Source organism: Balaenoptera borealis, assembly GCF_965194805.1.
Source record: "Balaenoptera borealis genome assembly, chromosome: 11".
NCBI classification, from domain to species: domain Eukaryota; kingdom Metazoa; phylum Chordata; class Mammalia; order Artiodactyla; family Balaenopteridae; genus Balaenoptera; species Balaenoptera borealis.
This window is the reverse complement of record NC_138868.1, coordinates 96479858-96495772: the sequence shown is the minus strand read 5'-3', so window position 1 is coordinate 96495772 and position 15915 is coordinate 96479858. Positions and strand designations below refer to the sequence as shown.

The following is a 15915-nucleotide window of genomic DNA, read 5'->3' as shown; positions in this document are numbered from 1 at the left end:
GAGGGCGTCCAGATGGTGACCGTGTTTCCTACTAAACTGTAGAGTTTGGCCTTTCCCGGAGGTCCCCACGTCTTGCGTGTTTGGAGGGAGTGGCATGGTGAAATCTGTGCTTTGGCTTCTTTGAGGAAGGTGGGTTGGAGGGGGAAGACTGGTGGGGAGGAGACCAGACGAGAGTCTCTTGGGTACTCTGGGTCAGATTGGAGGTCGAGGTACTGAAGAAAACAGTGCCCAGAGGCAGCTGGAGCCAGACGTGGCAGGCTCATTGCCACCTGGCTCTGGGGCCAGACAGAGCTGGACTCTGGGGGGCTCCCAGGATTCTCCCCGGATGCCAGGGTCCATGGTGGACTCCTTAAGCAAGAGAAGAAGGACAGGAGACTTCAAGAAGATGACAGTGAGCCCACCTTTGGACAGGTCACTGTTGGAACACAGAGGAGCATGTGACCAGCAGGCAGTTAGAAATGCAGGTCCAGATTTTAGGAGAGAGATCCAGGCCAGAAATGAGGGCTTGGTGAAAGGCAGTGCCTGAGGTGGGGTGCAGGTGAGTCCACCAGGGAAGGAGAGCGGAAAGAGGAGAAAGAAGGGAGAGAGGGTAGAAGTTTCTGCCTGGGAAACACTGTCATTTAAGGAGTAAGCAAAGGAGCCCTGACAGGAGACAGAGGAGGTGAAGTCAGAGGAGCAGAGGAAAACCAGGGGAACACAAGGTTTTGCAGCCAAGAGAGGAGGACAGGCTCAGAGAAAGACTAAAGCAAAGTCATTGTTTCTGGCGATTTTGTGGTCCTTGGAGACCTACAATTTCTAAGGATTTGGGTTGGGAGGGACTGAGGGGGACATTTTATTCAATTCTCAACAGGTGGTTTGGAGAGCCCACTGTGTTCTCAGTGTTATGCTGCATCCTTGGTCTCTCCTTCCCACTGGGACATGTGTCTGGGTCCCAGGGAATTGAAGAGGGTGGTGGAAAGAGCTGCTTCTGAGAAACTCCACCTGGCACTGGAGTGTGAGACTGCCCTGCTGGGATGCCCCCAAGAGGGTCACTCAGAAAGTGGGGACAGAGGAGGGGCAGAAGCTGCTATTGCTCACCAGAGTCCATGGCCACTCCTTTCTGGGCTGCACATGGCTGGACTACATTTCCCAGCCTCCCTTGCGATTAGATGTGGCCATGTGACTGAGTCCTGGCCAATGGTATATGATCAGGGATGATGTGGGCACTTTGAGCCATGGCCCCTTAGAACCCCCCTTGTGTAATCCTTGCTCTCTTCTTCCATTTGCTGTAAAGCAGAGAGGGCTCTGGGCTCCTAGAGGAGGGTGGAGCCACAAGATAGACGGAGACTGAGCTTATGAATGACTGCGTGGAGCAGACATCCCATCGGGCTGTGCTGTGAGCAACAGATAAACTTTTATTGTGTTCAGTCCATGAGATTTAGTTATATATCCGTATAGCAGCTAATGTCAACCTAACAAATACAGAGATTTTCTCCCCTTGCTGGCCAGCTGCATGCAGATGTGGCACCTCAAGGCTTGAGAGCCTGGAGTGGGTGGAGGGGACCAGTGCAGACCCTAAGGCTGGCCAGTGGGGAGGTATCCAGGAGAACGGTTGGCGCCACCTAGCAGAGGTGGTGGTGCTGGGCAGAGGCCCATGGGTGGCCGACTGGACCTGTACTTTGTACTCGAGCACACGTGACACATTTCTTGGGGATGGCCAGAAATACTTCTGTTGTCTAGGGGCGGTCCTGCAATTACAGTGGGCAGAAATGGAGGTTATCACTCTAGTACTATGAAGTGTGTAATAGAATAGTGCCTGGCACATAGCGAATGCCTCTTCAGTATAGATATTTATGGCTCTGAGGTTGGGCCAATGGAGTGCCAGAGATGGGCCTAGGAGACAAGGTGGATGAGGGTGGAGCAAAGGTGGACACCACTAGTCGCTGGCTCCAGGAGCTGTAACAGAAGCAAATATTTGGACGCAGGGATTGCTTAGCTTTCTCCTTGGAATCAGCAGACTCACAGAGGCTTGGATTAATTTGAAGAAATTTACTAGCAGAGTTTGTGGCAGATAAAACAGTTTGCTTATTTCACACTTGTATGGCCACCTGCTAGGAACTGTTTGTTCAGTTTCGGATTCTTTAATTAAAATCAACATAAAACAGATTGAAAACATCCCAAGAAGGGGATGCTTGATTTGCTGGAGGATATTGCAGAAAGATGGAGCAAAGTGGTTCAAAAAGCGCTTCGTCACCAAGTAAGCGGAGGGGTAGAAACATGTAGCCTGAGTACGTGTGGGGTTCGAGTATGCATGTGCATGTATGCAAGTGGCCGTCAGGAGGTGTGGAGACCTCACGTGAGTCTTTCCATGATGATGGTGGGGTGGGGTGGAAAAGTGAGAAGTGCTCTTTGCTTCCACCACTCGGAAAAGGCCAACTCCATGTTTTTTCTTTGAACAAATAGTCATTGAATTCCTCTGTGTCAGAAATTGTGAATAACATGCAATCCCTGTCTTCAGGAAAAGAGACAGGAAAGTGAAGTAGAAATGGTAATCCAGTGTGTGCTACAGTGCTGGCAGAAGGGTAAATGCAGGGTGCCAGGGGAGCCCAGAGGGGGATCACCTGACCCTAAACTGTGGAAGTGGTGAGGGGCTCAGGTCAGACTTCTGAGAAGAAATGGCATTTACCTCAGCTGAGGTCTGATGAATGGCTAGAAATGATTCAGGTTCAAATGATGTATCGATTAGCTATTACTACCATCTGCTGTGTAACAAGCATCTATAAGATCTCAGTGGCATATAACAATTACCGTTTATTTAGTTTATGCTTCTGTGAATTGGCTGAGGGTCAGTTAATCTGGGCTGGGCCTGATCAGGCAACACTGCTCCCTGAGTCTCTTATCTTCCTCCTGAGACCAGCAGGCTAGCTTGGGCGTGATGGAAAAAGCACAAAAGAGTCAGCCCAATCACACAAGCACTTTTTAAACCTTTAGTCATGTCACTCCTGTTAACCTTTCATGGGCCAAAGCAAGTCATATGTCTGGACCCAAGGTCAAGTGGAAAAGAAATATATTCTACCTCTTTAGTGGGGTAATATTATACTACACCTCTTTAGAATGGTGGCAGTTAATACAATCTGTCACACATGGGTGGATGCAGGGTGATGGTGGCGGTGCGATATTACAGGGTAAGGGAAGAGCATGCACAGGCTTGGGCTTGGCACATGGGGAACTGCCTGGTAGGGGCATTGAATATGAGGAGGGGCTTGCAAACTGGAGGCTCCTGGAAAGGTCTGAAGGAGGAGATGAGGAAGGGTCTTATCTGTCAGCAAAGCTTGGGGATGTTATCTCCTGGGCAGGAGGAAGCACTGATGGGTTTTAAGCTGGGGAGTGACAGGGCCAGAGTTCTCTGCTCTGGCTTCAGAGTAGAGAACAGAATGAAGGGGACACAGGGAGAGGGTCAGAAGACCAGTTAGGAGACTTTGAGTCACTCAGCTTCCTTGGGAGTTGATCTCATGATCAGGGGACCCAGGTCGTGAGCCCTCCTCTGCTTTTATAAGGGCTTTTCTAATTGCTTACTGATCTTTAACTCTCGGCATGTCAAGCACATAAGCAAAAAGTCCCACTGCTGCCAAGGCAAATGGATCGGCTGAGTTGGTTAAACATAAGGAGGTTTGTGTGTCCTGAGGCATCCCACCCACCTTGGCCTTGACTCAGTGCAGTTGGTCCACTGAACCTCCATCATCTTTCTACAGGCCCCACCAGCAACTGGACAGCCAGAAGCTAGAGGCCGCTACCCTTGTAAGAATCACTCAACTCACCCTGAGACGGTCTACCCCACCCCATTCCTTCCCTTTTGGGGCCACCACACTCTGTAGACACAGCTGGGCACAGGTCTGCCTGCTGGAGATTTTGGGTCCCAGGGCGCTGTGGGGAAGGCTGAGCCCAGTGCCTGTTTCTGGACACCTGGTTTTAACTCCTGATTTTGAGCTAGCCACATTACATTTTGCACCCTGCACCTAGTGGCCTTGGTACAGGGTCCAAAGACATGGATTTGGGACTTAATTCAGCTCCTTGCAAGCCCTGTGATCTTGAACAAGTCACCGGAGCTCTCTGGGCCTTGGTTCTCTCATGGTTGGTTTATCCCAGCAGGTAAAGTTATCAAATAAAGTCATGGGTGTAGAGGTTCCCGGTAAACCTCTCACCTCGCAATTCGCTGCCCGGAACATCTATACGCATCCCTGAAATGGCAGCTGAGAACGACGTCTTCTTCCTGAGGGCCCAGGGGGACCTCTGCTAAACTCTCACGGCTTCAAACATGGCTCCCACTAGAGTGGATACTGCTCATCAATGTCTTTTCGTCTCTGAGCCCCCAGCCCCTGGCAGGTCCTAGGTAAACAGTGTTGAAGAAATAAATGTTAACTCTTGTTCACCTAATCTGGCCTGGAAAATTCATCCAGTCCCCTCCTCCTTCCTCTTCTGAAGACACTTCCACCTTGTTGCCCCCCAGACTGCCTCTCCCGTCTCTCTCACCCTCTCTCCTCCCCGGGACCACTGCCTCTGTGTCTTGGGCCTGAGCATGGCTGTAGGACTCTAGTGTGCCTCCTGCCCTACTCCAGCCCCTGAGGCCCCCTGAGGATGAGGACATCCATCACTTCTGTCCCGTCCATACCCCTGACTCCTCTGTCACACCCCTGTCACACCCCAAGTGCATGAGTTGTGATGTTGACAGCCCCATGTCTTAGCTTGGGCTGCCATACAAAATACCGTAGATGGGGTGGCTTAAACAACAGACATTTGTTTCTCACAGTTTTGGAGACTGGAAGTCCAAGATCAAGGTGCCCACAGATTTCGGTGTTCCTTATAAGGGCGCTAATTCCATCAAGAAAGTCCCACCCTCACAACCTCATCTGAACCTAATCACCTCCTGAAGGCCCCGCCTCCAAATACCATCACACTGGGCACTAGGGCTTCAACATATGAATTTGGTGGGGGGGACACGATTCAGTCCATAGCACCCAGGCAGCTCCATGTCTGGATTTCTCCCTCCTCCCTCCCACCTCAGCCCTTATCAGCGGTGGCCTTGTAAAGCACTGGACCACAGGGGCACAGTGGACTGGTCATGGGCTTGTGACTGAAGTCTGAGGTTCAAGACATCCCAGTGCTGCCACTCACTGGCTGTGTGGCCTGGAAAACTCACTGACATCCTGTGAGCTCAGTTTCTGCATGTAGAAAATGAGGATGATTTAACTACTACTGCTAACTCTGCCTTGTGTGGAAGGTACAGTGTGTGCTTGGTTACCAGGTGTGAAAATCAGCATGGCCCCCATCATCATTACATCATCACAGTGCTGGGGCTGCGAGTCCTTGAGAGCTTGTCATGGTCCAGATGAAGCTGACTCTTTATGAGTATGACCTCATCAACCCGCACACATTTCTGCAAGACTCATCTTCTTGTTTCCAGGTACCTCCTGCCTGCTTTGGAGGTTGCTGTGAGGAACAAGGGAAATGATGCATGTGTCTGTGTGGATGTTAATCATTACTGGAGTTAGGGGAGGGCAGGTGGGGCAGATAGGGAGGAAGGGCTGGACGGGCCCTCCCACCTCATTTTAGAAGAAGCAGCTCAGATAAGAGGAAGCTGCTTGGATTCTAGAGGCAAAGACAGCAGGTTTGAATCCCAACTATGCCACTTTCTACTGTGAGGTTTTGGGCAAGACACTTAGCTGCTCTGAGCCTCAGTTTCCTTATCTGCAAAATAGGGTAAGATTCCCCACCTTGAAGATTTAATGAGATAAGGAATAAATACAGAGCAATCAGCAGTGAGCATAGCGTGTACTGTGTACCCTATAGATTGTGCAGTGAGCATAGCGTGTACTGTGTACCCTATAGATTGTAAGGTGGTGGTTAGCTGGCTCACAGGACGTCCTCAAAAATGAAACTTCCTTTTCTGGATTTTATTTTTATTTGATCATCATCAAATGGGTTTTCAGGACAGGTAAAGAGGGTTCTGGTCATCCAGAGGAGAAACGGGGGCTCAGAAAGGTCAAGTGACTTGCCCAAGGCCACAAGTGAGCAATCGTGAGGTGCCTCCTCACCCCGGGCCCCAGCTCACCTCCGGCTTCAGTGACCTTCCTGACCCCGCCACTTGCCTCCTGGTGTCTTTGTGCTGGTTCTGGGCCTGGGGCAATAGCTGGGGCCCTGTGGTGTCCGGTGACCGGCCTGGGCCCTCTGTCCTCTCCCCTGCCCGCTGTCGCCGGCTCCCTGGAGTCCGGTCCGCGGCTGGCCGAGGGGCCCACTGCAGTGAATCAGCCTCCTTTGTGGCGTTGATTAGAGGCCTTCTCCTACAAACATCAAAGCTTCAATTAACATGGGCTGCTTGCAACCCTCTTGCAAAACTCTGATAAGAATAGAATTTTCTCTTGGAAAATGGATTTTTATTTAGTTGTGTGTACTGTTGGTTAAATGACCTACTCTATACACTGGTGCTGAGATTCTGGGGACAATTAGGGGGTTCGTCAGGAGCTGGTTATCTGAAGGAAACAGGCGCCAGGCTGTTTAGCTGTCTAATATCCTGACAGGGGCGGGGGGCAGAGGCAAATTTAAAAAAAGGTTTCTCTCCTTCTCCAGACACGGGGTGCTGAGGGCGTTTGCTGAGTTGGGGCTTTGTGGAGGGAGGTGGGGTAGACCCAGCTTATGCTCTCCCGGGGGTGTGGCTGTGTTGGGGGGTCCCAGCCTCGTATCTACACTGCTGCGTGCGTGCGTGTGCACGTGCGTGCGCCTGCGTGTTCGTGCCAGTTTCTAGGTGCTGCTGAGAGCAGAGCCTGGCCTCTTTCAGGGAGGCCTGGGGGAAGCTGGCCACTGGGTAGGGATGGGCAAGACGTCAGGAACACAGCAGAGCTGGGGACCCCTGAGTCGGGGAGAATGGGAGGCTAAGGTTGGTGGGCCTCTTACTTTTTTGACGACCACTTCTCCTATTAAACTTGGCCTCTTCCGCGGGATGGGGGTGGGATAACTTTTGGGAAATGCTGTCTCCTCAACCTCATTGCCTCTGGGGAAGGAGAAGAAACACTCTTCCCCCAGCGCAGGGTATAAACGCCTTTCCTCTGAGTAGCAGAGACACAGGTCACTGAGGGGTCATTGGGTCCATACCCCTGACTTAGGCCACCATTGTGCTTGCATGTTTTTGGTTCTGAAGATCCTTTGGAAAAGGGGAGTGCTCTATTCCTGCCAACTCTTCTTGGGTTTGAAAAGTTCTGCCTGTTGTCTAACCGCATCCCTCCAGCTGTACTCGATAAGTCTATCAGGAATCTGATGGAGTGGGGGACTTAGGGTTCAGGGAGTGGCCTGCTTGGGAGAGGGAGTGTTTAGTGGGGGCATGGGTGTGAGGGGATGGCTGGGGAGAGCAGAGGGCAGGAATACGAGGAAGAGCAGCTCACTGACCAGCATCTCTTCCTCAAGTCAGGGAAGCCTGGCATAGCATGACTGTATTGATTCAATTATTCCCTACAATGTAGTACTCTGCATTTTTGTGATAGCAACAAACAGAGTTGAAAGACATACAAAAATAAATGACCTGAAAGCTAATATGGATGAATGGGCATCTATGAATTCGAGGAGAGAGGTTTTGTTTTACATTGTAAAATCAATAGTGTGCAGAACAATGTCCTAACTTCCCCCGGGGACCCCAGCGAACCCTCCCTTATCGATCGCCATGCAAATTAATTGAATTCATGAAATCCACATTTCTGGGTAATTGATGCTTCTTATAATTACCTCCGAGTTATGCGCTTTTAGGGGATTGCATTGATTCCTGGGCAGCAGGGAGGGCAAGGCAAGGGAGGGACAAGGCTGGGTTCCTGGAACTGCTGGCAGCAGCTGCCGAGGTGGGCATTGGACAGGCGGGGGATGGTCAAGGCTTGGCGGGGGGCTGGGGCATTTGCCTGGTGGTGGAGGGATCCTCATCCCACAGAGTTTACTGACCCAGCCTGCGTGACGCTGGGAGTTGGGGCAGACCTGAGCAGCTACACTTGGACATTTGAAGGACCCCCAGGAGGATGGCTGCTCCTGGGAAGCCGAGACTATTCAGGGAGTAATAACAGCAAACACTCATTTAGCATTTATTATGAGCCAGGCATTGTTCCAAGTACTTGACACGTATAGGACTCATTAAATCCTCAAAACAACCTGTGAAGCATGTACTATTACTGTCCCCCTTTGATTATTGAAAAATGAAAAAATGAGGCACAGAGAGGTTAAGTAAATTTCCCAAGGTCACACAGTGGCAGAGCTAGAGTCCTCAACCACCAGCTAATCCATGAATGGGCTTCAGGAGCAAATCTCCTTAGGTCACATGAGCAGTATGAGTATTTTTCAGAGGAAGGGTCTGTAACTTGCATCAGATGACCACTGAGGCAAATATCTGTTATAGAAACATTGTTTCTGTTATTTGTACAGTGGCGAGCGTTTGGATCCACATTCTAGCACAATGAACTGTGTGACCTTGGAGAAGTCACCTAAATTATCTGAGCCTCTTCTACAACTGCAAAACCAGGAGGGGCGGGTGTTCCCCTGGCTTGTTTGCAGCTCTGGCAGTCTCTGACTGACACAGAGTGTTTATCTCCCAGGAAGCCCCGAGCGGAGGGGAATGTGGGGCAGAAATTATGCCCGTTTTACAGATGAGGAATCTTAGACACAGAGGGGCTAGTTCACTTGGGGAAGATCACGTGGCAGGTTTGTGGCAGGGACACGAGGACAGGTGGAGCCAGTCTCCCAGCCAGACACAGCTCAAGCCACCGTCTCTTGTCTGCCTAGGGACCCTCCCACGTGGATCAGCAAAACCCAAGGCGAGTCTGATACTAGGCCCTGCAGCCTGCACCTCGGCCCCTCTGCCTGAGGGCCACACCCCAGGTTGGCCCTGCAGAGCTCCCTGCTCCCCACTGTGGCTGCTTGGGAAAGCCATTGCTCCTCCCTGAGCTCAGCCCTTTCTCTGTGTGATGACCAGGCTTTGGGAGCTGTGACTGGGGCCGGCAAGGGGTGCTCGTGGCCACAGGGTGGGAAGGCTGGGTTGGAGCCCAGAAGGAGGCAAAGTATCCTAACAGATACTATCTCCATGCTTCCCAGAAAGTACCTGGGTGATGCTGGCCTCCTCTCGTCCTTTCCTGAGCTTGGCGGAAGGTGAGGACTGGCCATTTGTGTTGCCCCTCCCACCTCCCTGGCTCTGTTTTGGAGCTGTTGAGGCCGAGGTTCAGAGAGATTCACCCCCTGATCGGTGGAGTCTGGCCTGGTAGAGCTGGAGCACCATGAGTCGCTATCCGTGCTGGGGACTTGGCCGGGCTCCACGTCCCTGCCGGGGCTGTCTGGGCTGGCCAGGTGGCGCTCACAGCAGGGAGAATGGGGCTCAGAGTTCAAGGTGGTGACTGGGGTAGATTGGCAGCTCAGCCCTCCCTCCCTGTGGCTGGAGCTTCTGCCTGGCTCTTGAGGACTTGGTGGGGGAGGATGTGAGCAGGAGCTCCTCGTTGGCACTAGGCGGTAGCCTGGCTGTCCATCTCCCAGAAGGTTTGGGGCTAGGAGGGTACCTGCTCCCTCTAGGGCAGCCACCTCTGCAGAGAAAACAGGGTCTGTGGCATGCTCAGAGGCTCCAGTCACTGTCACAGCCTCCTTGGCTACCCCCACCCCCTCCCCCTCCCCACTGGTCTGAGGCTCAGGCTCTGCTAGGGTGTCCTTCCCAACACCAGGCACAGATCTGGAGAAGGGACTTAGAAGGCTGAGTCATCGAGGCCCCCAGGCGGCCAGCCAGGGGGTGGAACTTTCCTGACTGCATCCTGGTGTCCAGATCATGAGCTCCTGAATGACCTTGAAGTCTGTCTTCTGGACTCATGAGTCTTGAGAGATGGGAGGGATCTTACGAGATCATCCAATCCAACTTCCTCCCCAAAATGAGGCTCCAAGAGGTCCTATGACTTGCCCACAGCCGGGACATGTATGGTTGAGTCTTCAGGCCAAGACCTCCAACTCAAGTTCGGGTTCTTTCCATGACACCAAAGGCCACTAGCCAGCCCCATCTCTTCTCTGGATGACTTCTGGGCATCTCTGGGCGGGGGGCATCCGGTGAGGAGTCTTTGCTCCCCTTCCTCTCTCCCTCCCTTCACCCCAGAGAATCCTAAGACTTCATGGAGATTGAGGACATGGTGGAAGTCTCCCGCCTTGCTGCCTGGGCTTTCCCCTCAGGCTGCTGGGCCCCCTGGACCGTGAAGAGCACAGGCTTCTAGATCTAACTAGAGTCCTCCCTCCCTTCTGAGGGAGAAGCCCAGATGCCTTCAACACACCCTAAGGCAGAGATGGCTCTAGGACAGACTAATTAGGTAAAGTTGATGAACTCATCAAAAATGTGTTTAATTAAGATTGAGAACAAATTGTGGGATGCTTGATGTTCCTCTGTCTTTTCTCTCTCCCTGCAGGAGAGGAATTCTCTCTGCCCACACTGAGCCCCAAGAAGGGACTAGGGTGAGGTCTGGCATGAGGCCTAGAGTGAAGGACACCCTCAAATCATCCTTACATCTATCTTTTCGTCCATCCATCCATCCACCTACTCATTCATCCACTCATCTATTCATCCATTTTTCATCCATCCATCCATCCACCTGTTCATCCATCTAACTGCCCACACATCCATCTGACATGTCCTTATCCTACTGTGTGCAGGCACTGTGGTGGGAGGTATACTCATGGTTACAGAGATGAATGAATGCTGGATGGATGGGGGGCCGTAGGTGTACAGGAGGAGGACAGATTATCACCCCATGTCAGAATTTCTTGGGGTTCCCAACAATTGTTACTTGAGGAGAAGGCCTCAGAAGAATGGACCTTCCTCTGTAAATGAAATCGGGCTCCCTGAGCTGTTTAAATTCTGTGCTACAAGAACATGGCCTTATTTGGTATCACAGGTGCCATTGTCTCAATCATCCCGCACATTTGAGGAGGACTCACCAGGCCTGTTCCACTGTGATTTCATTTAACTCTCGTATCAACACTGTGGATCTGATGCTGTTATTACCCCCATTTCACAGAGGAGGAGACTGAGGCTTAGAGAGGTTAGCAGAGCAAAGGTGGCTAGTGAGTAACCCAGGGTTGTGATGAGAATGAATGTGGTCAAGGCCAAGATTTGCTCTGTAAACAAGCCCTCAACTACTTAGAAATGTTATGGGACAGGAATGACCAGTGTCCTCTTTTTTTTTTTTTAAACCTTTCCTTTTAAGTTCCCCCTGCAAATTATTTCAGGCCCTAAAGGAAATGGGCAACTTGGGAGTCAGAAGGTAAATAAAAGATGGGAAATCCCCAGCCAGACCTGCTCTCCTGGCTTCAAGGGGTGAGTATTCCAAGACTTCAACTTTGAACTTGATGTTGTATATTTATTTCTCATTTGATTCTCCTGTAATGAGACTCTTTGCCGTGCCATGAGAATAATAGCCGAGGAAGCCAGGCTTATCATCATCATTTTACAGATGAGAAACGGAGGCAGAATCAAGGTCACTTGTGCGAGATAACCCAGGTAGTAAGTGGTAGACTGAGGTTTAAGGCCAGGTGAGGCAAATGTCATTTTGTTCTCACTTCTACCCTGGCCTGCCCGCTAGCCTAGGCAAGCTACACAGCTGTGTCAATGTGGGAAGAGCTGGGGATGATGGGGACCTGCTTTTCCTGGGAATTCTGAACAACCCAGACCCCGCCCATGCCCTCCATATCCAGGCCTGCTGTGGGCGTCATTCAGAACTCTGTCTGCTGCAGTACTTGTTGACGTCCTGCCTCGGTGCCTCTGCATCTTCTCCTCACCTTCCCTGCTGTGGGCACTGTGTTTACAACACAGGTCCCCAGGGGCCATTGCTGGGGGTGTGGCTCTAGACCCGACTGCAAGCCCCTGTATTAGCTACCCATTGCCTTGTAACACATTATCATACACTTCAGGATCTTAAAATACAGGTTTATTATCTCACACCCTTTCTGTGGGTTAGGAACTCGGGAATGGCTTAGCAGGGTGGTTTTGGTTCCAGGTCTCTCATGAGGCTGCAGCCAAGATTGGCATTCGAGCCAGGGCTGCATCATCTGAAGGCCTGACTGTGGCCAGAGAAGCCACTTCCAAGATGGCACACTCACATGCCTCGGTTCCTTGCTGTGTGGGCCTCTCCGTAGGACTGCTTGAGTGTCTTCACAGTATGGCTGCTGCCAGAGTGAGTGATCCAAGAGAGAGCAAGGAGGAAGCTGAAGTGTTCTTTATGGCCTAGTATCAGAAGTCACACTGTCACTTCTGCCACATTTTTTTTTTAAATCAATTTATTATTTATTTTTGGCTGCGTTGGGTCCTCATTGCTATGTGCGGGCTTTCTCTAGTTGCTGTGAGCGGGGGCTACTCTTCGTTGCAGTGCAAAGGCTTCTCATTGCGGTGGCTTCTCTTGTTGCAGAGCATGGGCTCTAGGCATGCGGGCTTCAGTAGTTGTGGCACGCGGGCTCAGTAGTTGTGGCTTGCGGACTCTAGAGCGCAGGCTCAGTAGTTGTGGTACACAGGCTTAGTTGCTCCACGGCATGTGGGATCTTCCCGGACCAGGGATCGAACCTGTGTCCCCTGCATTGGCAGGCGGATTCTTAACCACTGCGCCACCAGGGAAGTCCCTAATGGCTGACATTTATAGAGCACCTACTACGTGTCAGGCTCTATACAGATATTGTCCATAATCCTTAAACAATTCTGCAAGATGGGGAAAGAGAGGTTCAGAGAAGTTAGGTTACTTGCTGAAGAACACACAGCTAGTCAGCAGCTGTGGATTCAAATCAGGCTCTCCTTTTCTGCCTCCTGCTGGGCCTCTTGCCTCTCCTCCACCTGACAAGCCCTTCTCCTCCATCTCTGCCCTTCCCAGCCTTCGAAGTCTGGCTCAGTAACAACCAGGGGGAGGCTTTCTCTGATGTGCCCCAAGCTGGCATTAACTGATCCAAGAGAGCTCTCCACCCTGCCTATTAGTGTATGAGTGGCTTGAGGGCATATGTTTGTCTAATGGTCCCTGTGTCCCCAGAGTGCCCCCGCACACACCTGGTACATAGTGGGAGCTCAGCAAGAATTTAGGACACAGTGAGTGGAATGGTCCCCCAGCCAACCATCTGGGATTCAGAGACCCTGCATCCCCAGCTGGGGGTGGATGCTGCAGGGATGCCCCCAGTGAGTCTCAGGGAAAGGGTCAGAAATCGGAGCCCCTCCTGGCCAGTCAGCTGTGACTGTTTTCTGCCTGCTCTCCTCTGCGCAGCCCCGATGTCCTGGCCTCTCCGTGCTCCAGCGCAGTCATCTGGGCTGGCTCCTGCTGGCCTCATCTCCACCCGGTTCCCCGCCCCAGCCCCCTTCCTGTTATCACAGCTCCCGAACTCCTTGCACTTTCTTCCCTAAATTGGTTCTCAGTAAAATCTCTCTCTTTATTGACTCCTCAGTCCTCGTTAGGTTTGTTTCTGGAATCTTTTGTTCCCCCCTCCCCCAGCTCATCCAAGTCTCACGCCTCGGCCTCTATGCCCCGCCCCCACCCCCCTCCGGCGGCCGGACCTGTTGCGGGTCTTCTGCGGAGCCGCCCTCCCTCCTTCTCGCTGCGCCCCTCCCTACGCCCGGCTGCCTGGCTCTCGTCTCCAAGGTTACCCAGCGACTTCACTGGGCTCTGCTTCCTCTTCCCGCCTCCCCGTTTCTTAGCTGTGCCTGCGGGGAGGGTGGAAGAGGGTTGGGGCCGCCTGGAGAGATTGTGCCTCCCGCCTCCCTGGTCCTTTCACTGTTGGTTCATCCCTTTGTCTCCTTCGCTTGCCTTCCTTTCCCCTGCCCTGTAAGCTTCCCTTTCTCTCCTGCTTTGTAAGCTTCTCTCCCCGTTTCTGTCTCTTTGTCTCTCTCCTTTTTTCCCTACTTCTTTATTTCTCCATCTTTCTTTTTCTCCCTGTCTCTCACTTTCCATCCCCCTCTGGGTATCTTTCTCTGAGTCTCTCTCTATCATTTGGCCTTTGCGCTCTCTTCTGAGTTCGGTTTTGAATCAGAAACAATAAAGAGTTATCCCTGCTCCCATCCCTGGAGGGGCCCTTAACCAGCACCCCGTCTCTTTAGGTTTTGGTGTTAAAGGCTTTGCAGGAGGAGGTGTAAAGTCAGAAGCCCAAAGCAGGCCCAGGTGCAGAGGGGCGTGCACAGCAGCACGGGCATTCATGCCAGGCCCCAGGCCAGACCAGTGCACCTACGCCCCTCACCTGGCCTAAGCAGAGGCTGAGGCTGACAGGCCCTGCCTCCCCTGTGTGCGGCTGATGCTGTCCCTTGGCTGAGGTTTGCTGCATGTGCCTGTGATCTACAGGTGTCGCCGTTTAGTCACACCAGGCTGTGCACAGGACGAGCCTGGCACCGAGCCGGGCACACAGCAGGTGCCCAGTACGTGTGTGTCTCCTGAGGAGGGACTTGCGTGGAGCCTCCTGCCTCCTCGTCACATAGGTGTTATGTAACATTCTAGGGGCAATAAAGCTTTTCCCAAGAACCTTTTGAGGGACTTTTCCAGAAATATTAAGAGAATAATTTTTTTCCTTTAGGAAGTGTCCATTTCCTTCTGCTGAAAATTTTCCATTTTTCTCTGACTTTCATATCTGTACACAGTAAATGGCCTCTATATTTCAACTTGATCATTATATCTTAATGCATCTATGTTCCTAAACTAATAGTGCTATTGTGAAGGGCCCTAAAAACAAGACATTGCATAAATTTGGACCCCCTCACATTTTCCCCTTAGCCTCAGCGTTTCTGGACTTTCCCCCCTATATGTCTCTAAACTAGAGCCCTGGGAGATTAGACTGAGATGACGGTGCTCGGCGCTCCTAAATATGGGAGCAAGGAGGAAGCTGCCAGCTCAGCCAGGCTCAGCCAGCCCACCCACCCAGACCTGGTCAGACCCCATCCAGTACAGTCAACCAGGCCCAGCCAGATCCCAACAGACCCAGCTAGGCTGCCCTGAGGCTTTGGTTCTTAGTGAGTCCTTCCTGGTGCCAGAGAGGAGCTCTTTCTAGCTTCTGTCCCAGATTCCCAGGATGAGCAAAACCATCCTAGCTCACCTATATGTGTGGGAGGACAATCCATGCCATTCCACCGTTTCCCCCTCCCCCACAAGTATTTGGGAATACATAGTTACTGTGTGCCAGCTCTAGGCTATCCTCCACCTCCTGGCATGCTTCCTGTCTTCTATTGATCTACGACCATTGCCTTTTCAAAAATGGATGTATAATCACCTCCTCCTGGAAGCCTTCCCTGATTAACTCCATTCACTCACTCAACATGGACACTGGGAATACCTTAGTGAACAATGCAAGTGAGGTTCTTGCCTCCACAAAGCTTACATGAGAGGGACAGACAGTAAACAGAAAAATGGGTGCTGTGGGACTGATAGGGGATCATACCCTGGCTGGAGGGTCAGGGAAGGCCCAGCCCACTCTCAAAGAAGAAAGATCCTGTCCTGAGAGGGAAGTTCCAGTCCGTCTCTCCACTGACTAGTGGTGTGACCTTGGGCAAGTCACCTATCTTGGACCTCATTTTCCTTGTCTGTGAAAGAAAGGGGTTTGGAAAAAGGTCGCTTTTTGCTCTAAAATTATTGTGTCTTTACTTAAAAGCAGATTTACTTTCAGGTAAGTTTATAAACATATCACGTTATTTCTTGAAGCTTACTTGGTCACTGCAGAAAAATGTAAAATTCCAATTAAGCATAAAGAAAAAAAGAAAAAATAAGAAACACAACAAAACAAAAAGGCAAACTAACAAAAACATACACACTGATTACCCACAATCCCTCCTCTAGGGATAAGGGCTCCTGGCTCTCTGGGAATCTCACAGAAGCTGGCAGTGAATCTCCCCCCAGGTCTCTGGAGCTGCTCTCTCTCACACTCACCCCCTTCCTTTCCCTG

At 51.5% G+C, this 15915-nt stretch overlaps 1 long non-coding RNA gene across 10 annotated transcripts in view; it reads left to right on the top strand.

The window, feature by feature from the left end:
- The window catches only part of LOC309604815, a 338151-nt gene that overhangs the window by 30390 nt on the left and 291846 nt on the right, over window positions 1-15915 (top strand). For 9 of the 10 annotated variants that reach the window (XR_014231069.1, XR_014231070.1, XR_014231071.1 and 6 more), the window contains exon 2: window positions 11232-11341. The exons of the other annotated variant lie outside the window; for it this stretch is intronic. This is a non-coding gene — a long non-coding RNA (uncharacterized lncRNA). The remainder of the gene's footprint in view (window positions 1-11231; window positions 11342-15915) is intronic. 10 annotated transcript variants of the gene reach the window in all.